Below are 16712 nucleotides of genomic sequence, written 5' to 3'. Positions count from 1 at the left end.
TTCTTATTCCTGCTCCTCTATAGGTACAGTGTTTTTTCTCCTTCATTTCTGGTTTCTCTCAAGATTTTCATTTGGTATTTGATTTGTGCAGCTGAGTATGGTATGCCTAGGAGTACATATTTTGGTATTTCTCCTATTTGATGTTCTCTGAGCTTTCTGAATCTGTGGTTTGGTGTCTGTAATTGATTTTGGGAAATTCTCGGCCATGCTTGCTTCAAATATTTTCCTCTTTTTTCTTTTTCTGGTGTTCTAATTACGTATATGTCATATTCTGACATATGCCTATGTCCGTATGTATATTGAAATTTTCCTACAGTTCTTGAATGTTCTTTTATTTATTTATCTATTTATTTATTTATTTCTGTTTGCATTTTAGTTTGGGAACTTTCCTCCTGTTGAAATTTGAAATTTTCCTACAGTTCTTGGATGTTCTCTTCCTTCCTTCCTTCCTTCCTCGCTCCCTCCCTTACTTTCTTTCTTTCTTTCTCTCTCTCTCTCTCTCTCTCTCTTTCTTTTTGGTTTGCATTTTAGTTTGGGAACTTTCTTTTACCTGTCTTCAAGCTCACTGACTTTTCACTGTGCTTACTCTGTTGATGAGCCCGACTAAGGCATTCTTCATTCTTTACAATGTTTTGTTTTCTAGCGTTTCCTTTGATTCTTAAAAAAAAATCCATCTTTATGTTTACATAACTGTGGGTGAAAAATGTCACCTGCCACATCAGTAGACAAAAGATGTTGTGGCCATCAAGCCATCAGCCACTGCAGCCACCACCAACTGTGTACCCTGAGGGGATTTAGGGTGGAGAAAGGTAGGACACTGGCCCTAGATAGCTGAGGTGCACATCAAAGGAATGGTTTCGGGATGAGTCCAGACTCTTATATCTTCCCATACATAGAAAAGTGCTAAATTCATTAACTTGAGATGTCTGTTTTTTCTTTAATTAACTGTAATCTTTTAATGTTCTGAAGACTGGGTTTTTGTTGCAAAACTCCTATGAATCCTGGTTCCTCCCTTACCTCTTCAGAGCAGTCCCTCAGAGTGATTTGAGAGGCTGTCTCCCAGGCTTAAGTCCTCAGAAAATCCTCCAAATAAAACATAATTCTCAACTTTTAGGTTGTGCATTTTTTTTCAGTCCACATAACCCATTGGCTTTGTGTTTTGTCTGCGCTGCCCCAAAAGAACCCTTATTGCATTAACCATAGCTGTTTTAATCCCCTGTGTGATAATTCCAGTACCTGTGTCATGTCTGTGTCTGGGCTTGATGCTTGCTCTGTCTCTTCAGATTGCAATTTCTCTTGCATATGGTATGCTTTGTGGGTTTTTTGTTGATAGCTGAGCATGATGTATTTGTTAGTAGGAACTAAGGTAGAAAGCCTTTAGGGTGAGGTTTTATGTGAATGTTGGTAGGAGCTGAGCTGTGTTTAATGTGTGCTGTAGCTGTAGGTGCCAGAGGCTTCAAATTCCTCTCATGAACTTTTTTGTCTTCCCTGACGTCTTTGTGGTTTCCTAAGAACTTTCCTAAGAACTCATCATTAGAGGGTGTCTGTTTCCTGCAGCCCTCTCACCTGTAATTCACTGTTACCATACTGGTGCCCTGTTAATGGGGCTGTAAGTTGCGAGGCAGGGGAGCATTCTATACTCTCAACATTAAGCCTCAGTCTTTCAGCAGGACAGTGTACCTGGGCTGTGTTCTTCACAAGAGTTTCTTAGCTATTTTGCTCCTCCTTGGGTGAGACAGGGTGAGACAGGACTGGAGTGGAGTCATTGCTGTTCTTCAGGTTCGGTGAGGGCTGCAGAATGGGCCTGTGTTATGTAGACCATCTGGGCATATTTCAATTGGTTACTCTTCCCCTCTCCAAGCTAGAACCAGGAGTGAATTTTCTTGGTTCTTCACTGTGAGAACCTGGTGGGATTCCTAGAGGTCAAACCCACCAAAGCATGGGGGCCTCCTCAAGACTGTGGCCCCTAGTAGTTTCTTTCTCGCTCAGTCTAGTTCATACTAAACTTCTAGCAATTCATGAAAATTACCATGTAGGTGATCCTATCTGTTGTGGCCTAGAGGATTCTCCTTCTGGTGAGCAGATCTTGGCTGTGACTTTGTGACCTCTCCAGATTTCAGGGGATTGGTTTGCCCTGCGCCCTCAGTTTTCTGATGGGTCCAGAAAGTTTCTGATTGTGGGTTTGTCCAGCCCTTTCGTGTGAGAATGGGAGTGACAGCTCTTTATGTGTCAGAGCTGAAACCTCAGGTCTCCACCCTCACAGTTTTCTGCCCACATGTGCTATTCTGCCTTACTCTCCTTTGTTCAATAACAAACCTTGTGAAGGCGTTGGCTGTGAGACTGGAGAGGATATCAATGGAAACCAGGGCACTCAGAACTGCGGTGTGACGCTGGGGAACTTTGTGGGTCTGGGCCTTGACTTTTTAACCTATAAGTGAATGAAACCTCTGTTCCCTTCCAGCTTTGAATCTAACCTTCTCTTCCTTCTAAATTACTCATGATACTTTGCAGGAGATTCTGCGTAGGGTAGGTGTTCAAACTTTTCTTCAGTAGGCTGATAACTTTTTGCCCTTTGAAGTGGAGCATAATTAGCTGAATAATCTTTTCATGGCTAATTTCATTGTTCTGTCATTTATGGGACATGATATAATGGATTTACATATATTAGGCATTTAAATATTTTTGAAAAACGTAATGAATGACTTGAATGGAATTTTTCCAGGAAATATTGTATTTAAATTTTAGTTTTTAAAAATGAAGTGCAAAAGAACCCAGACACAAAGGGTCACATATTGTATTATTCCTTTTGTATGAAGTTCCCAGAATAGGTAAAACCATAGAGACAGAAAGCCAATTTCTGGTTGCCAGGGACTGGTTGGACTGAGAGTGGAGACAAACTGCTTAGTAGGTAATGGGCTCTATTTTGGGGTGATGCGACTTATCTTGGAACTTGATTGAGGTTCTGCTTGTACAACATTGTGAGTGCACTGAATGCACTGAACTGTTAACTTTAAAATGGTTAATTCTATGTGAATTTGACCTCAATAAAAATCATATATAGCACATTAAAAATTCAAAAGTCTAACAGTATAAAAACTTTTACAGTACAAAGCAATTCTTCCTTCTGCCCCAGGCTTTTAATCTTCTGAACCAGATGCACCTGCTATCAGTTTCTTATATACTTCCACACCAGTCCCTCTCACCTCCCTTTTTAAGTGGGAAATGCTGCATATTGCTTTTTTTCTACTTATTTTGGATTTTTCTTTATCAGCACATAAAGATCCACCTTTCTCTTTTTCCGAGCTACATAGTCAAAGGAGTTATTTTCTAAGTTCTTAAAGTTGGTGTGTGTTTTATCTCACCATTCTAAATAAACCATTCTTTCCTGTGGTAATGCCTCTACTATAACAAGCTGCTTAATCTGTGCCTAATTCAGTATCCAGTTGGGTAAATCAATCTGCTCTTTGTGAGCAGGTTTAAACCTAAGAATTAGCTTCATTTTTATGAGTCATTTCTTAGAATCAGGAAGGATGATGGTATTAGCCAAATGCCTTTTATCGCAACAAGATAATTGAAAATCATTTATTTAATTGATAGTTAAGGAGCCAATGAATCTGTTCCATAGCTATAATTTGACAAATATCTCCATTGCTGAAGACCGTGTTTTATTTTCCCCCAGAGAAGACAAATGTGAAATAACTAACTGCAGGACGACTCCAAAGGGATGGCTGTGGGGCCCTCTGTCTCCCAGTGTGTGATGCTATTAGTATACAATACCCGTAGACAGAGATGGCTTTATACACGCCGGACAAGACCTCTATTCATCTCAGAGTCAAACAAATTGCACATACGAAAACCTCCACTTGCTGAGGCCACAGAAGCTGAACCGAGTAGAACTACACGGATTTTTGAATTAAGAACTTTCAAGCCCAGCAGCAACTAAAAGACAGCTCTTGATTTGGAAACTGAAAGATTGGGAAGAGGTAGAGGGACTGCCTTTGGATCTCTTTTGAGTACTCGTGTGTACGGAATTGTAGGTAAGTGGGAGGACCTCACTCTGAGCTGGAGTCTGTGCTGATAACCAGTGGAGTCTCAATGTCCGTTCAGTGTAGAGACAGACAGGAAGAAGGAAGAGCCTCCACTAACTCTAATCCCTGTGCCCATGGCAGAGCCAGTCCCGCTCTAAGGATTTGCTTCAGGGAGCCCTGGAATGCAAAGCAATGGGGCTTTCTGTGGGATTTTAATTCAGTTTGCAGTACGAGATCCTGGGTGAAGCCAAAGAAAAATAACTTCTTTCTCTCAGTGTGTAGCATCTCATGGGTAATAGTCTACATCAAAAACTTTAGTTCTAAAAACTTAGAGTTATAAATGTAGAAAGTAAAACAAAAAGTTTAATTAGGAATAAAATGAGGAATAAAATTCTCTTTAGTATAAAGTGATCACTAACTGTTTTTTTCTACATTCTTCTAGAAAAATTTTGTGTGTGTGTGAGTGTATAACTAAAACTTATGTTTGTGAATGGGATTATTATACACATTGTTATGTATTATGCCTTTGTATTTGCTGTTATGTCTTAGACATCTCTTCATACCAATGCCTGCAGGTCCAGCTCCTTCTTCACTTATATGAAAGACACCATCTTATTTATTCAGCTTGTCCCTTTTGATGGACATTTAAGTCACTTTCCAGTTTTTATCTTGCAAAGAGTGCTGTGAAGCATTCTGTCATCTGCCCGTTCCCAAAGTGATACCTGGTTATTCCGACACCTGACATCCAGCACCCACTCTGATCACTATCGTTCCTCAGTGCAGCTAATCCTTTTGCTCCTGGTCTTCAGAAATACCTCATCCCACAGGATCGTCAGCCCTACTTTCTTTTCAGCGTTCACTGCCACCCTTATGTCTTCAATCCTCTTCTTTCTGAAATGTGGCCCTTTCTCCCACTTTAGTAATCACCTGGCAAAACCCATTTTTGGCTAAGTCCATTTTCCTGCTACTGTGTGCCTGCACCTGAGCTGCTGTGTGGAGGTGAGGGAGTGCTCCGCCTGGCCCCCTGCCACCCTAGATCTGACCACAGTGCTCCCTCAGCAGGGCCAAGCAATCCTGCAGTATGTGTATATATATATATATATGTGGGTGTGCGTATATGTATTACGAAATTCTGAAGGTTTTGAGTGGTTATCGCTAACCCCAGTTTTTTCTTTTGTTTTCGTTTTTTTTAGCCGTGCTATGAGACACAGCATGAAGGATCTTTGTTCCCCAAATAGGGATCGAACCTGTGTCCCCTGCAGTGGAAGCTCGGAGTCTTAATCACTGGAGCACCAGGGAATTCCCCCAGTTTTTTTCTAATAAGCCTGGTTATTTTAGTGATTCCAGCTGTTCTTTGTTTGGTGAATTAATTTAGCAAGGAATAATCTTATATATAACTCACTAATAGGACCCATTTATATATTGATGTACATACAGTTGGTGACATAATTTCTTTAATGCGTATTTTTGTACCAGGTTGGCTTTCTCAGGTTATTCCAAACAGTTGAGACCTTTGTTATTTGATGTAGCATCCCTGTTCCTATAAAAGGGTGAATTTATTAAATTTATATTGGAATGAAATTGAGATTCCAGAGGAGCACAGACTTAGGAAACAAGAAGCCTGGTCCTAGGCTGTGGTGTGTCATATTTCTTCCAGTGACAAAAAGCAATGTTTTTTATGTTTAATCACCCAGGAGAGTAATGTGTGGGCATAAAAGTTCCTATCGATTCTGATCTCCTTGAGAGCAGGATCATGGCAGATCTGTTTTTGTATCATTCCTACCCAGCATCTCAGCAGATGGTAGGAGTGCGAAAAAAAGGTTAATAACTGATAAATGTTTACTATAGGCGTTTCTGCTAAAACCCAGTACATATATTCCCAGTTCTCTGCCACACCAGCACTAAAAATAGCAGGGCTTGTGGGGACCTAGGATGGGGACTGACCGATCACAATCTGTGCAGCTCTGTAAGCAGAGCTCTGTGAAGGGCACTGTTTCATACCTGGAGGATTGAGCCAAGGCTGGAGGTGGCCACCACTTCCACGAAACATGTGATTGAAGAACCACCGTGGGAAACACTGCAGCACTTTAATACTTTAACCCCTGCTTGTTTGTGGAGCCCAGGCAACGCCAGCGTAAGGCAGCCCCCAGAGTGGGGCTCTGGAAGGTGGGCAGGGGTTTTCCGACCTGCTGGCAGCCTGAAAACACACAGGCTCACAGCGCAGCCTCCGGGCAGAGAGCTCTGCGTGCAGCCTCTTTTCATGAACCTTTTTCTAATGTAGCTAAAAGTCTTCTGTTGTCACTGCAGCAGCTCACCGAGAGCTTTTCTTTCTTGCTGAAGATTATAGTTCTATTTACTGGCTCTTCGTACCTGGGAAAAATGGCAGAAACATGTAGTAAAGCAGACTTTCGTATTATCTTTTGTTTGAAGGATTCTTACTGATTGCCAAGTACAGGCAGAGAAAAGATGTGCAAAACACAGGGTCATATTTTCTGAAGTTGGTACCTTGATGCTTCAGGGCAGAGGAGGAGCTTCCTGCAGGTGGACAGGGTTGCTCTGTGCAGGGACCAGGTGACGGGCGGGGGTAGCTCAGAGGTTTCAGCCTCCACATTGAAGGCTGTAGGCTTTGGGAGCTGGTCAGGAGCATTGCAGGAAAACTCACTTGCTCAGGCCACACGTGGGCAAAGCTTGTCATTTTAGTAAAAGCACAGGGAGGAAGCGCTAGCTCCAGAGGAGATGTGGATTTGTCCATTGGGATGTATCTCACGTCTACTCCGATGGAAACATCTGCTGCTCTCGGATGCCCTACTTTGAAGTGACTAGAAAGACAGAATTGATTTTGTTCTTTGCTTCCTGACCATAGATGCCTAAAAATAAGCCAAGTTCAGATGCTGGTGTTGCATTTCTGATGAGCAGATGCTGTACTTGAGGAGAGAGAAACTTGGGAAATTCTGGAGTTATTATGCCTTTACATTTTTTCCAGTTGATATATTTCTTTTTCAATAATAGTGTCATTGAGATGTAACTCATATAGTATAAAATTCATCATTTTGAAGTATAAAATTCAGGGGTTTTCAGCATATTCACAGAGTTGTACAAGCATCAGCATCATCTAACTCTAGAACATTTTCAGTTCCCTCCCAAATCCCTGATCCAATGGCCATCGCTCCTTACTCTGCCTTGGCTCAAACCCCTGGAAACCATGAATCTACTTTCTGTCCCTCTGGATTTACCTGTTGTGGATATTCCATGTACATGTTTTCTTGCAGTTTGTAGCCTTTTTGGTCCGACTTTTTTTTTTTTTTTTTTTTTACTTAGCATGATATATTCATAGTTCATCCTCATTGTAGCATTTCAAATCCGTTCTGTGGACATACCACATCTTGTTTTCACATTCACCAATTGATGGACATTGGGGCTGTTTCCACTTTGTGGCTATTTTGAATACTGCTGCTATGAACATCCATGTACAGGTTGTTTGTGGACATTTGTTTTCCATCCTCTCGGGTGCATACCTAGATGTGGAATTGCTGGGCCATATGTGACTCTGTGTTTAACCCTATGAGGAGCTGCCAAACTATTTCCCAAAGCAGCTGCCCCACTTCAGTTTCCAGTAGCAATGTGTAAGTGTTCAGAATTCTCCACACCCACACCCATGCTTGTTATCTTCTGTCTGATTCTAGTCATCCTAGTGGGTGTGACGTGGTATCTCATTATGGTTTTGATTCGCATTTCCATAATTGAATAACCATGTTGAACATTTTTAAATGTGCTTATTGGGCATTTGGATATCTTTTTTGGAGAAATGTCTATTCCGATCTTTTGCCCATTTTTTAATTTGGGTTATTTGTCTTTTTATTGTTGATTTGAATGTGTTCTTTATATAATCCGGATACAAAGTCCTTATCAGGTACATGATTTGTATATGTTTTCTCCCTTTCTGTGGGTTGATGTAACTTTATTGATGGTGTTCTATAACACACAAAACTTTACAATTTTGATGGAGTCTCAGTTTATCTGACTTTTCTTTTGCTGTTTGTGCTTTTGGTGACATATCTAAGAAACTAGTACGTAATCTCAGGTCACAAGGATTTACTCCTATGCTTTCTTCTAAGAGTTTTATAATTTCTGCTCTTCCATTTAGGTGTACAATCCATTCTGAATTAATTTTTGTGAAAGGTGTAAGGTCTGTGTAGAGATTCATTTTCTGAATGTCAGTATCATTTGCTGAAAAGCCTATCATTTACCCTCTGGGTTGTCATGACACTCTTGGCGAAAATCAATTAACCATAAATGTTTGGGTTTATTTCTGGACTGTCAATTCTAAGCCATTGCTCTCTATGTCTTTCCTTATGCCAGTATCATCATACTCTCTTGATTACAATAGCGTTTCTTTTTTTTTTTTTTTTTGACATCCAAAAGTGTGGATTCTCCAACTTTGCTTTTCTTTTTCAAGGTTCTTTTGGCTATGTGAGATGTCTTGGATTTCTGTATGAATTTTAAGAACTGCTTGTCAATTTCTGCAAAAAAGAAAGCTGAGAATTTAATAGAGATTGCATTGAATCTGAAGACCTATTTGGGGAGTAGTGCTGTCTTAACAATATTGTCTTCCAACCCATGAGCACAGGATGTCCTTTCTGTTTACTTAGTTTTTCATTTCTTGTAATGATATATTGGTAGTTTTCAATGTACAAATCTTGCATATCTTGTTAAATTTATTCATAAGTATTTTATTCTTTTTGATTCTGTTCTGGTGCTCTTCTAACAGCATATGTTATTTATCCATTGTACCAATTTCTGCCTTTTGATTGGAGCGTTTAGACCATTTAGTGTAACTACTGATAAGATAGAATTTATGTCTGCCGTTTTGCTTTTTTTCCTTATGGATCTTATGTCTTTTGTGTTCCTTTTTTCCTCCATTTTGCCTTCTTTTGTGTTAGTTTCTAGCATACCATTTTAATTCTGTTGTTCATATTTTATACATTTTTCAGTTGTTTTGTTAGTGGTTGCCCTGGGGATTACAGTTAACATAATCTTGCCTTACGTTTAAACTTTTCTATGGCCCTAAACCTCTGCCTGTAGGAGTCCCACTGGGGCAAACCTGAATGGCTGTGATTGGAAAAGGAGGGGACAGAAATGGAGACCCAGGGACACATTGTTATCTGAGAACTGTCTGTGTTGGTAGATTTATCTGTTAACTTCTTTGTGGAATTTGATTACCTATACCATAAACCTTAGTTTCTTCTCCGGTGGTACCTTCCAAATGTTGATCAGATTAGATTTCTAGTAGTTATATCAATAGCTTTCCCCCTTGGGTTGGGGATTTGAAAGGCTGATGCTGGGTTCTAAATCAGCACAATGATCTTTGCTGCCCCCTGCCACCCCCCAACCTGCTCTCTAAGCTCCTGTGCCCTTCTCCTGCTCCCCAGGTGTTCACCCTGCTGAGTCTGATACACTCCCCATCCCCCAGGTCTGCAGGGACCCCAGTGCCAGAGATCTTCCCCCACTACTCCAGATGGGCAGCCTGCCATGAGAGGGAGGGCCAGCTGAGCACATCAGGACACCAGGATTTGGCCAGAAGACCGTTCCTCTCCTCCCATCAGGACTTTTCAAAGGTAACTTTGACATTGGAAAATGAAAGCTTGAAAACGTTCATTTATGTCTTCTTGGTGGGCTCTCAGGCCATTGTTGGGAAAGACCCCAACCTGGATGGGTTTTTCTGTACCTCTTAAACCACACCAAATAAGCAATTGCCTAGTTTGCTTCCCCTGAATGAGTTTTGAGGATGGTCTTCAACATATTATGTTAAGCGGTTATAGTAATTAATATGTTACAAAGGCTACCACACGGATCCTCATTTTCTGCTTTTAACAAGCTCATGAGGCTCTTATTGCTAGTCCGGTTTTGTAGACCAGGAAACAGGTTTAGAAGATCAAAGTGACGTCCCTAGGGTCTCAGTGATTCATTAAGTTGTCCAGAACATATGGATCGAGCAGCCGTATTGTGCCAGGTGCTGTTCTAACCCAGGACCCACGGTGAGCACAACGGACGCAAACTTCTCTCATGGAGATTCCAGGTTGGGGGGGGGGCGTGTGAGTGGAGGGTGGGGACAGGCACCAAGAGACTGACCACCATGTGAAGAAGTAAATTTCATGTCTCATTCCCAGGCATAAGTGTTGTGGAGAAAATAAAAAGCTACCAAGTTTAGAGGGGTGGAGTTTTCAATGGAGTGCTCCGGGAGGTCTCATAAAAAAGTCAACATTGGAACGTGGATTTAAGGAAGTGTGGGAATTAGCCATTTAACCGACTGGGACAAGAGACTTGGAGCTAGAAGAAAAGGTGGGTGTGAAGGCCCAGAGTCCAGTCTGTGCATCGCAGCACGTTGGGGGAACACCGAGAGGCAGGGGAGCCAGCAGAAGCAGTGAGTCGGGCGGCGGGGTCAGACAGTGGTCAGGAGGTAACAGAAACCTGTTAGCATCGCGGGCTATTGGGGGGAATTCTAGGCTTTACGACGGGAAATCAGTGCAGTGTTTTAGGCAGAGGAGGGATGGGATCCATTTTGATAGGCTCATTCTGGTATCGGTGTTGAATGATGGGGGGTAGACCAGGAGACCACTTAGAGGTCATTAGAGAAATCCATTGTAGTAAGTCAGACAAGAGATAATTTGGTGGCCTGCGCCACTGGTAGCCGTGGAAGTAGGGAAACGTGGTCACATTCTAGATATATTTTGAAGAAAGAGCCTTTACGATGTCCTGGCAGAATGGGGGTGGGGCTTGAGAAGAAGGGAAAGTCCATCATGATGGCAGAGATTTTAGGTTGTGCAACTAGAGGGAGTTGTCGCCACCTGAGATGGGGAAGTCTGCAGGGTGGGGAGGGTTTGGTGCCAAAAGAGGTTAGAAGTTCAGTTTTGAACAGGTTGAGTTTGAGATTATAAGACCCCCCCCAAATGGAGATGCTGAGTGGACAGGTATATCCACATCCGATAGTTGAAGATGGTGATCTGAGCTGGAGGTACAACGGGGGTCTTTGGCCTGCAGTTGGGATTTAAAGGGATAAGGTCAGTGAGATCCTAGTGAGAGAGGAGTTCTCAGGATTGGGCCCTGGAACATTCCGGCTTTAGGAGGAGTAAAGGAAGTGGGACACCAAGAGGCAGCCCCCAGAGAGGGAGGGGAAATCCAAGGGTGAGGCATCTCGGAAGCCACATGAAATCACTTCAGAAGGAGGGGATGATGAGCTGTGCCCAGCGTGTGGATGGGCCAGATGAGGCGGAGACCGGAATTGACTCTTGGATCAGTGCCATGCAGGTCATTGGTGCCTTCGGTAAAAACAGCAAAATGTCATGTGGGTCTGGTGACTATGGCAACCGAGGGAGAGATGGAGGGAGAACTCTGAGACCGAGATTGTTGACGGCAGTTTGGAGAAGGTTTGCTGCAAAGGGGAGCCGAAAATGGGGTGGTACCTGGTGGGGTGAGTCAGGCCAAGAGAATTCGTTTTGAGTTGGAAGCATTAACATTATTTATACGCCAATGGGAATGATTCAGTAGAGAGTAAAAAGTTGATAATATAGGACAGAGGGTTGCTGGAAGCATGTCTTGAGTGGGTGAGGGAGGTGCGTTCGTGTACAGGTGGAGTTGTTTGCTTCAGGCAGAGCACAGATAGTTACTGGTGGGGGACGGGCTAAATGACAGATGCATGGGGGCCGAGGTAGTGCTCAGAAGAGGAGTTTTCTTCTGATCGCTTTTATTTTCTTTGTGAAATAGGAAGTAAAGTCACCAGCTGAGAGTGCCGTGGTGCAGGAGGGCTTGTAAGTTTGGGGAAAAAGGGAAGGAGGTGCGGAGTGATCACCTGTTAGTCGTAAGAGTCCACCTGTACTCATCAGTGAGATTGTGTGTTTTTCTAGACAGTTCAGCTGTGGAGTTGAGGGCACACACACACAATAGCTCAAGAATTGAATTATGGGGAACTGTGAGTCTGTTTCTCTTTTGTAAAAAAGTTCATTTGTATCAATTTTTAATTATGTTTCACATATACATGATATCATATGATATTTGTCTTTCTCTGTCTGACTCACTTCACTTAGTACGATAATGTCTAGGCCCATACACATTGCTGTATATAAAATAGATAACTAACAAGGACCTACTGTATAGTACGGGGAACTCCACTCAGTATTCTGTAATAACCTATATGGGGAAAGAATCTGAAAAAGAATGATGGATACATATGTAAGTATAATGGATTCATTTTGCTGTCCACCTGAAACTAACATACATTTGTAAATCAACTGTACTCCAATAAAATTAAAAAAAAAAAAAGAATCGAATTGTCATTTGGCTGAGCAGAGAGGGACAGATTGACAGGGGTGGGCCCAGCAGTAGCATCTGCAGGAGAGAGATGGCCCAGGTCACCTGGAGATTACCACGGTGACTTGAGGACAGAGGACATCGGTCGTGAGAAGGAGGTTGGGCTGGGCGATAGGGGAATTGGAGGTGCAGGAGAAGGGCCAGAGCTGTCTGGCCGGGGACACTGAAGGGAATGGCTGGGGAGACCAGAGGTGGTGGGCTGACCGTGTGCCCGAACCTGGGGATTTGGGGTGCTTTCGGGAACCTAAATTCCAACGTTCCTTGCCCCGAGCCTCAGGTTCTCATCACCCCGCTTTGCCTTTTCACTGCCTGCCCTTTATTTTTTAAATTTTTTGGGCCACACCTCTAGGCTTGTGGGATCTTAGTTCTTAGACCAGGGATTGAACTTGTAGTGAGAGTGCGGAGTCCTAGCCACTAGGCCACCAGGGAGCTCCCTCACTGCCTGCACTGTGAAAGGGCCTGCTCGAGAACTCTTGTTGAGTCCCGAACCAGATACCGATATTACCAATGTTCCTCTGGTAATACTGGGAATATATTGCTAATTTCTTACCAACACATTTCTTTGCTGAGGCAGAGGGAGGCCTGCAGCCAGCTCATCAGTGCAGTAAAGACACAGGAAATGTGACAGCTGACATTTGAAGCTGCCCTTCCCCTTCTTCATAGGCCTTGGACACTAAGAGGATTTTTCTTTTTTTTTTTAACCTCGACTTTAACGTTTTAGGGTTACTGCATCCCTCTCTGCAGTACATTTGCTGGTCCAGAGACAGAGTTCCCTCAGGTATGAGGAAAACATGAAAGCACCCTGGAACAAATGCACTGCAAGGCCAAGTGGAATTGTGCATTCTTTCCTGAATCTGCCCACTCCCACCTCCCAGGACGTTCTACTTGGGAATCTGTCTCCAGCAAATTCCAAGAGCTGAAATGGCTTCATAGTTACAAAAGATTCATGTTGAAGAGGCCAAAATACCAGAAAATGGCATTCCAGCACAAGCAAAGATATTTTTAAATGGTTAGGTTTTATAAAGAGACACGGCCTCCGTTGGATATAAACCACCCCCGATTCACACTTCTGTCATTGACATAGCTATGTCTAAAAGATAGTTTCATTTTTTCTTTTTCTTTCTTCCCCCAGTGGAGAATGTCATTGGTAAGAAAATAAATCTTCTGTTAAGAAACTTTAACTGAGCCTTGGCCTTGACTCAGCCTTGGGAATGGCCGGCATGTGGAGAGCTGCAGCTGGGACAGCTGGGCTCAACCCTGCTCTTGGCTGGTGAAGCTTTAAGGCAAAGGTCGTTTAAAACTCTAACTAGAATCGAAAATATCAATACCCTGCTTAACTTCTCATGGTTTTGGAGTGGCTGAGGTAGTTACACGAGCAATATTTTTAGAAATAGAAACACTTAGAGATGCTGTTCTGAGTTGCTATGGTGGAAGGCCCTGTTCAAATAAATCTTAATGACCACATTTTCCACATTTGTCTCAATTGCAGTTTCTTTGTTTTTTTAATTAAAAAAATTTTTTTGTTGTTCTTTTTTTTTGTTTTGTTTTGAGAGCTATATGTGCTATCCTCTAAGCCCTGCTGTCAAGTCAGTATTTCCTGGGTAAGTCTCCGTGAGCGTTCTCCGTGTTTCCCCATCCCAAAGTGCAGAGGCAACGAGAACCACTGATCAAGGAGAAGCAAGTGCCTGTTCCCTGGGGCAGTGTGGACTTCTCTAGACAGCCAAGCAGCAGACACTTAATGAGCATCTATTATGTGCAAGGTCATGTGCTTGGGCCAAGAGAGATGGAAGAGTAGACACGGGGCGGGTCTCTGCTGTTATGTTTTCCTTTGACTAATGTTAACAAGCAGATGTGGAACGCCAATTCCCAAAACTTGAGCGCGGGACAGAGCAGAAGTGAGGCTGTGAGAAGTGGGTGCTGAGTACTAGATCCCTTCACGGCTGAGACATGTCTGAGTGGAGAGGAGAGAGGGACAGAGATGAGAAGGCAGTACGGAAGGCCACTCGGGCTGGACCCTGCAGGTTTGGAGTTAGACTCTTTCCTGTGGCTGGTCGGGGACCGTTATGATTTGCTAAGGGTAGTGATAGGATTTTTTTAAAAAGTGATTTGCACAGATTCATTGGGCACTCTTGTGCTCCTAATACAAAGAAAAGATGGAAAGCAGGGAAAACAGTCAAAAGGAAAAGTTTGATCATGTGGCTTAACAAAATTAATGGAATATTTTCCCCCCGATTTAAAAAATACAGTACGTTTTTGATTATTCCCCAAAGCCTAAGAACAGAGCTTCACAAACACATGCAAGCACTTTTACCAGAGAAATATCATCCTTTTATCATACTTATGATGTTAGCTACATTTAGCATTGCTTGATTAATATCAGTGAGGAAACCTTTAGTATCTAGTCATTATCATGTATTGAAAACTGCATAGCATAATTGAATTATCTCAATCTCATTTTAATCCTGAATTTACTTATTTTAATGGCTGACTTTATGGGTGTATTCCATAATTTATCTATCATCTATATATAAACACACTTATCTGAATTTAAAAACAAGGTAAAATCTTTCTGATAGAAAGGAATTCTCATTGGCTCATTGGTTTGACAGTGAAAACTGTCTTCATCTCTTAAGTTAGAAGGAGCTAAATATGCAAATAATATGGACAAACATCTAGTTGAAACATGGTTATAATAAAATCATGTATTAAGGTATTTTCTATGGAGAGGTGCATTGAAATGAATGTATTTTTTCTCAAATTTTTTTCTGAGTGTATTTGTTTAAACAGGGGGCCTCTATAGTCAGCATGTTGTACATTAGATCCTCAGATCTTATTCATCTTATAACTGAAAGTTTACACTCGTTTACCAACCCCTGCCTATTTCCCACACCCTCCTGCACCTGGCAACCACCTTTCTACTCTTTGCTGTTTCTCTGAGTTTTACTTTCTTTCCTTTTTTTTAGATTCCACACGTAAGTGATATCGTGTGGTCTTTTTCTCTGGCTTATTTCCAGACAGAGAAATAGCCTCCAGGTTCATCCATGTTGTTGCAAATGGCAGGGTTTCCTCTTTCTTTGAGGCTGAATAATAATAATAATAATAATAATAATAATAATAAATACACACACACACACGCATATCACGTTTTCTTTATCTATTCGTCTGCCAACAGACCCTTAGGTTTTTCCATACCTTGGCTGCTGTGAATAGAGCTGCAGTGAACATGGGGGTGCAGATATCTCTTTGAGTTCATGATTTTGTTTCCTTCGACATATATCCAGTAGTGGGATTGCTAGATCACATGGCAGTTATATTTATAATAATTTGAGGAACCTCCATACTGTTTTCCATAGTGGCTGTACCAGTTTACATCTCCATCATGTGCCCAAGGGTACCCTCTTCTCCACATCCTTGCCAGCATTTGTTAACTCTTGTCTTTTTGATAATAGACATCCTAACAGGTGTGAGGTGACATCTCCTTGTGGTTTGATTTGTGTTTCCCTGATGAATGGTGATGTTGAGCATCTTTTCATGTACCTGTTGACCATTTGTACATCTCCTTTGGAGAAATATCTATTCAAGTTCCTTGCCCATTTTAAAATTGGATTATTTATGCTTTTACTATTTTTTTTTAATAAATTTATTTATTTATTTATGGCTGTGTTGGGTCTTCATTGCTGTGCGTGGACTTTCTCTAGTTGAGGTGAGCGGAGGCTACTCTTCATTGCAGTGCGCGGACTTCTCATTGCGGTGGCTTCTGTTGTTGCGGAGCACGGGCTCTAGGCGCACGGGCTTCAGTAGTTGTGGGACATGGGCTCAGTAGTTGTGGCTCGCAGGCTCTAGAGCGCAGGCTCAGTAGTTGTGGTGCACGGGCTTAGTTGCTCCATGGCATGTGGGATCTTCCCGGACCAGGGCTCGAACCTGTGTCCCCTGCATTGGCAGGTGGATTCTTAACCACTGTGCCACCAGGGAAGCCCTGTACTTTTACTATTGAGTTGTATGTGTTCTTTCTATATTTTGGATATTAACCCCTTATCAAACATAGGATTTACAAATATTTTTTTTCCCATTCTGTAGGTTGCCTTTTCATTTTGTTGATGGTTTCCTTTGCTGTGTGGAAGCTTTTTTGTTTGATGTTTACTTTTTTTGTTTACATTGCTTTTGTTGCCTTTGCTTTTGGTGTCAAATAAAAAAAAAATCATTGTCAAGGCTGGTGTTAAGGAGCTTACTGCCTAGGTTTTCTTCTAGATTTATGGTGTAAGATAGGGGTCCAGTTTCAGTCTTTTGCATGTGACTATCCAGTTTTTCAAACACCATTTA

At 42.1% G+C, this 16712-nt stretch overlaps 1 protein-coding gene across 3 annotated transcripts in view; it reads left to right on the top strand.

The window, feature by feature from the left end:
• The window catches only part of RNF144A (ring finger protein 144A), a 113573-nt gene that overhangs the window by 14681 nt on the left and 82180 nt on the right, over window positions 1-16712 (top strand). For all 3 annotated transcript variants that reach the window (XM_027113862.1, XM_027113861.1, XM_027113863.1), the window contains exon 2: window positions 9499-9643. The gene's annotated coding sequence lies outside the window, so the exon portion shown is untranslated. The remainder of the gene's footprint in view (window positions 1-9498; window positions 9644-16712) is intronic.

Source organism: Aethalodelphis obliquidens, unplaced genomic scaffold, assembly GCF_003676395.1.
Source record: "Aethalodelphis obliquidens isolate GAN/ISIS:26980383/991018 unplaced genomic scaffold, ASM367639v1 scaffold12, whole genome shotgun sequence".
In the NCBI taxonomy this organism is placed as follows: Eukaryota; Metazoa; Chordata; class Mammalia; order Artiodactyla; family Delphinidae; genus Aethalodelphis; species Aethalodelphis obliquidens.
The sequence above is the reverse complement of the archived record's forward strand: the minus strand, read 5'-3'. Positions and strand labels throughout refer to the sequence as shown.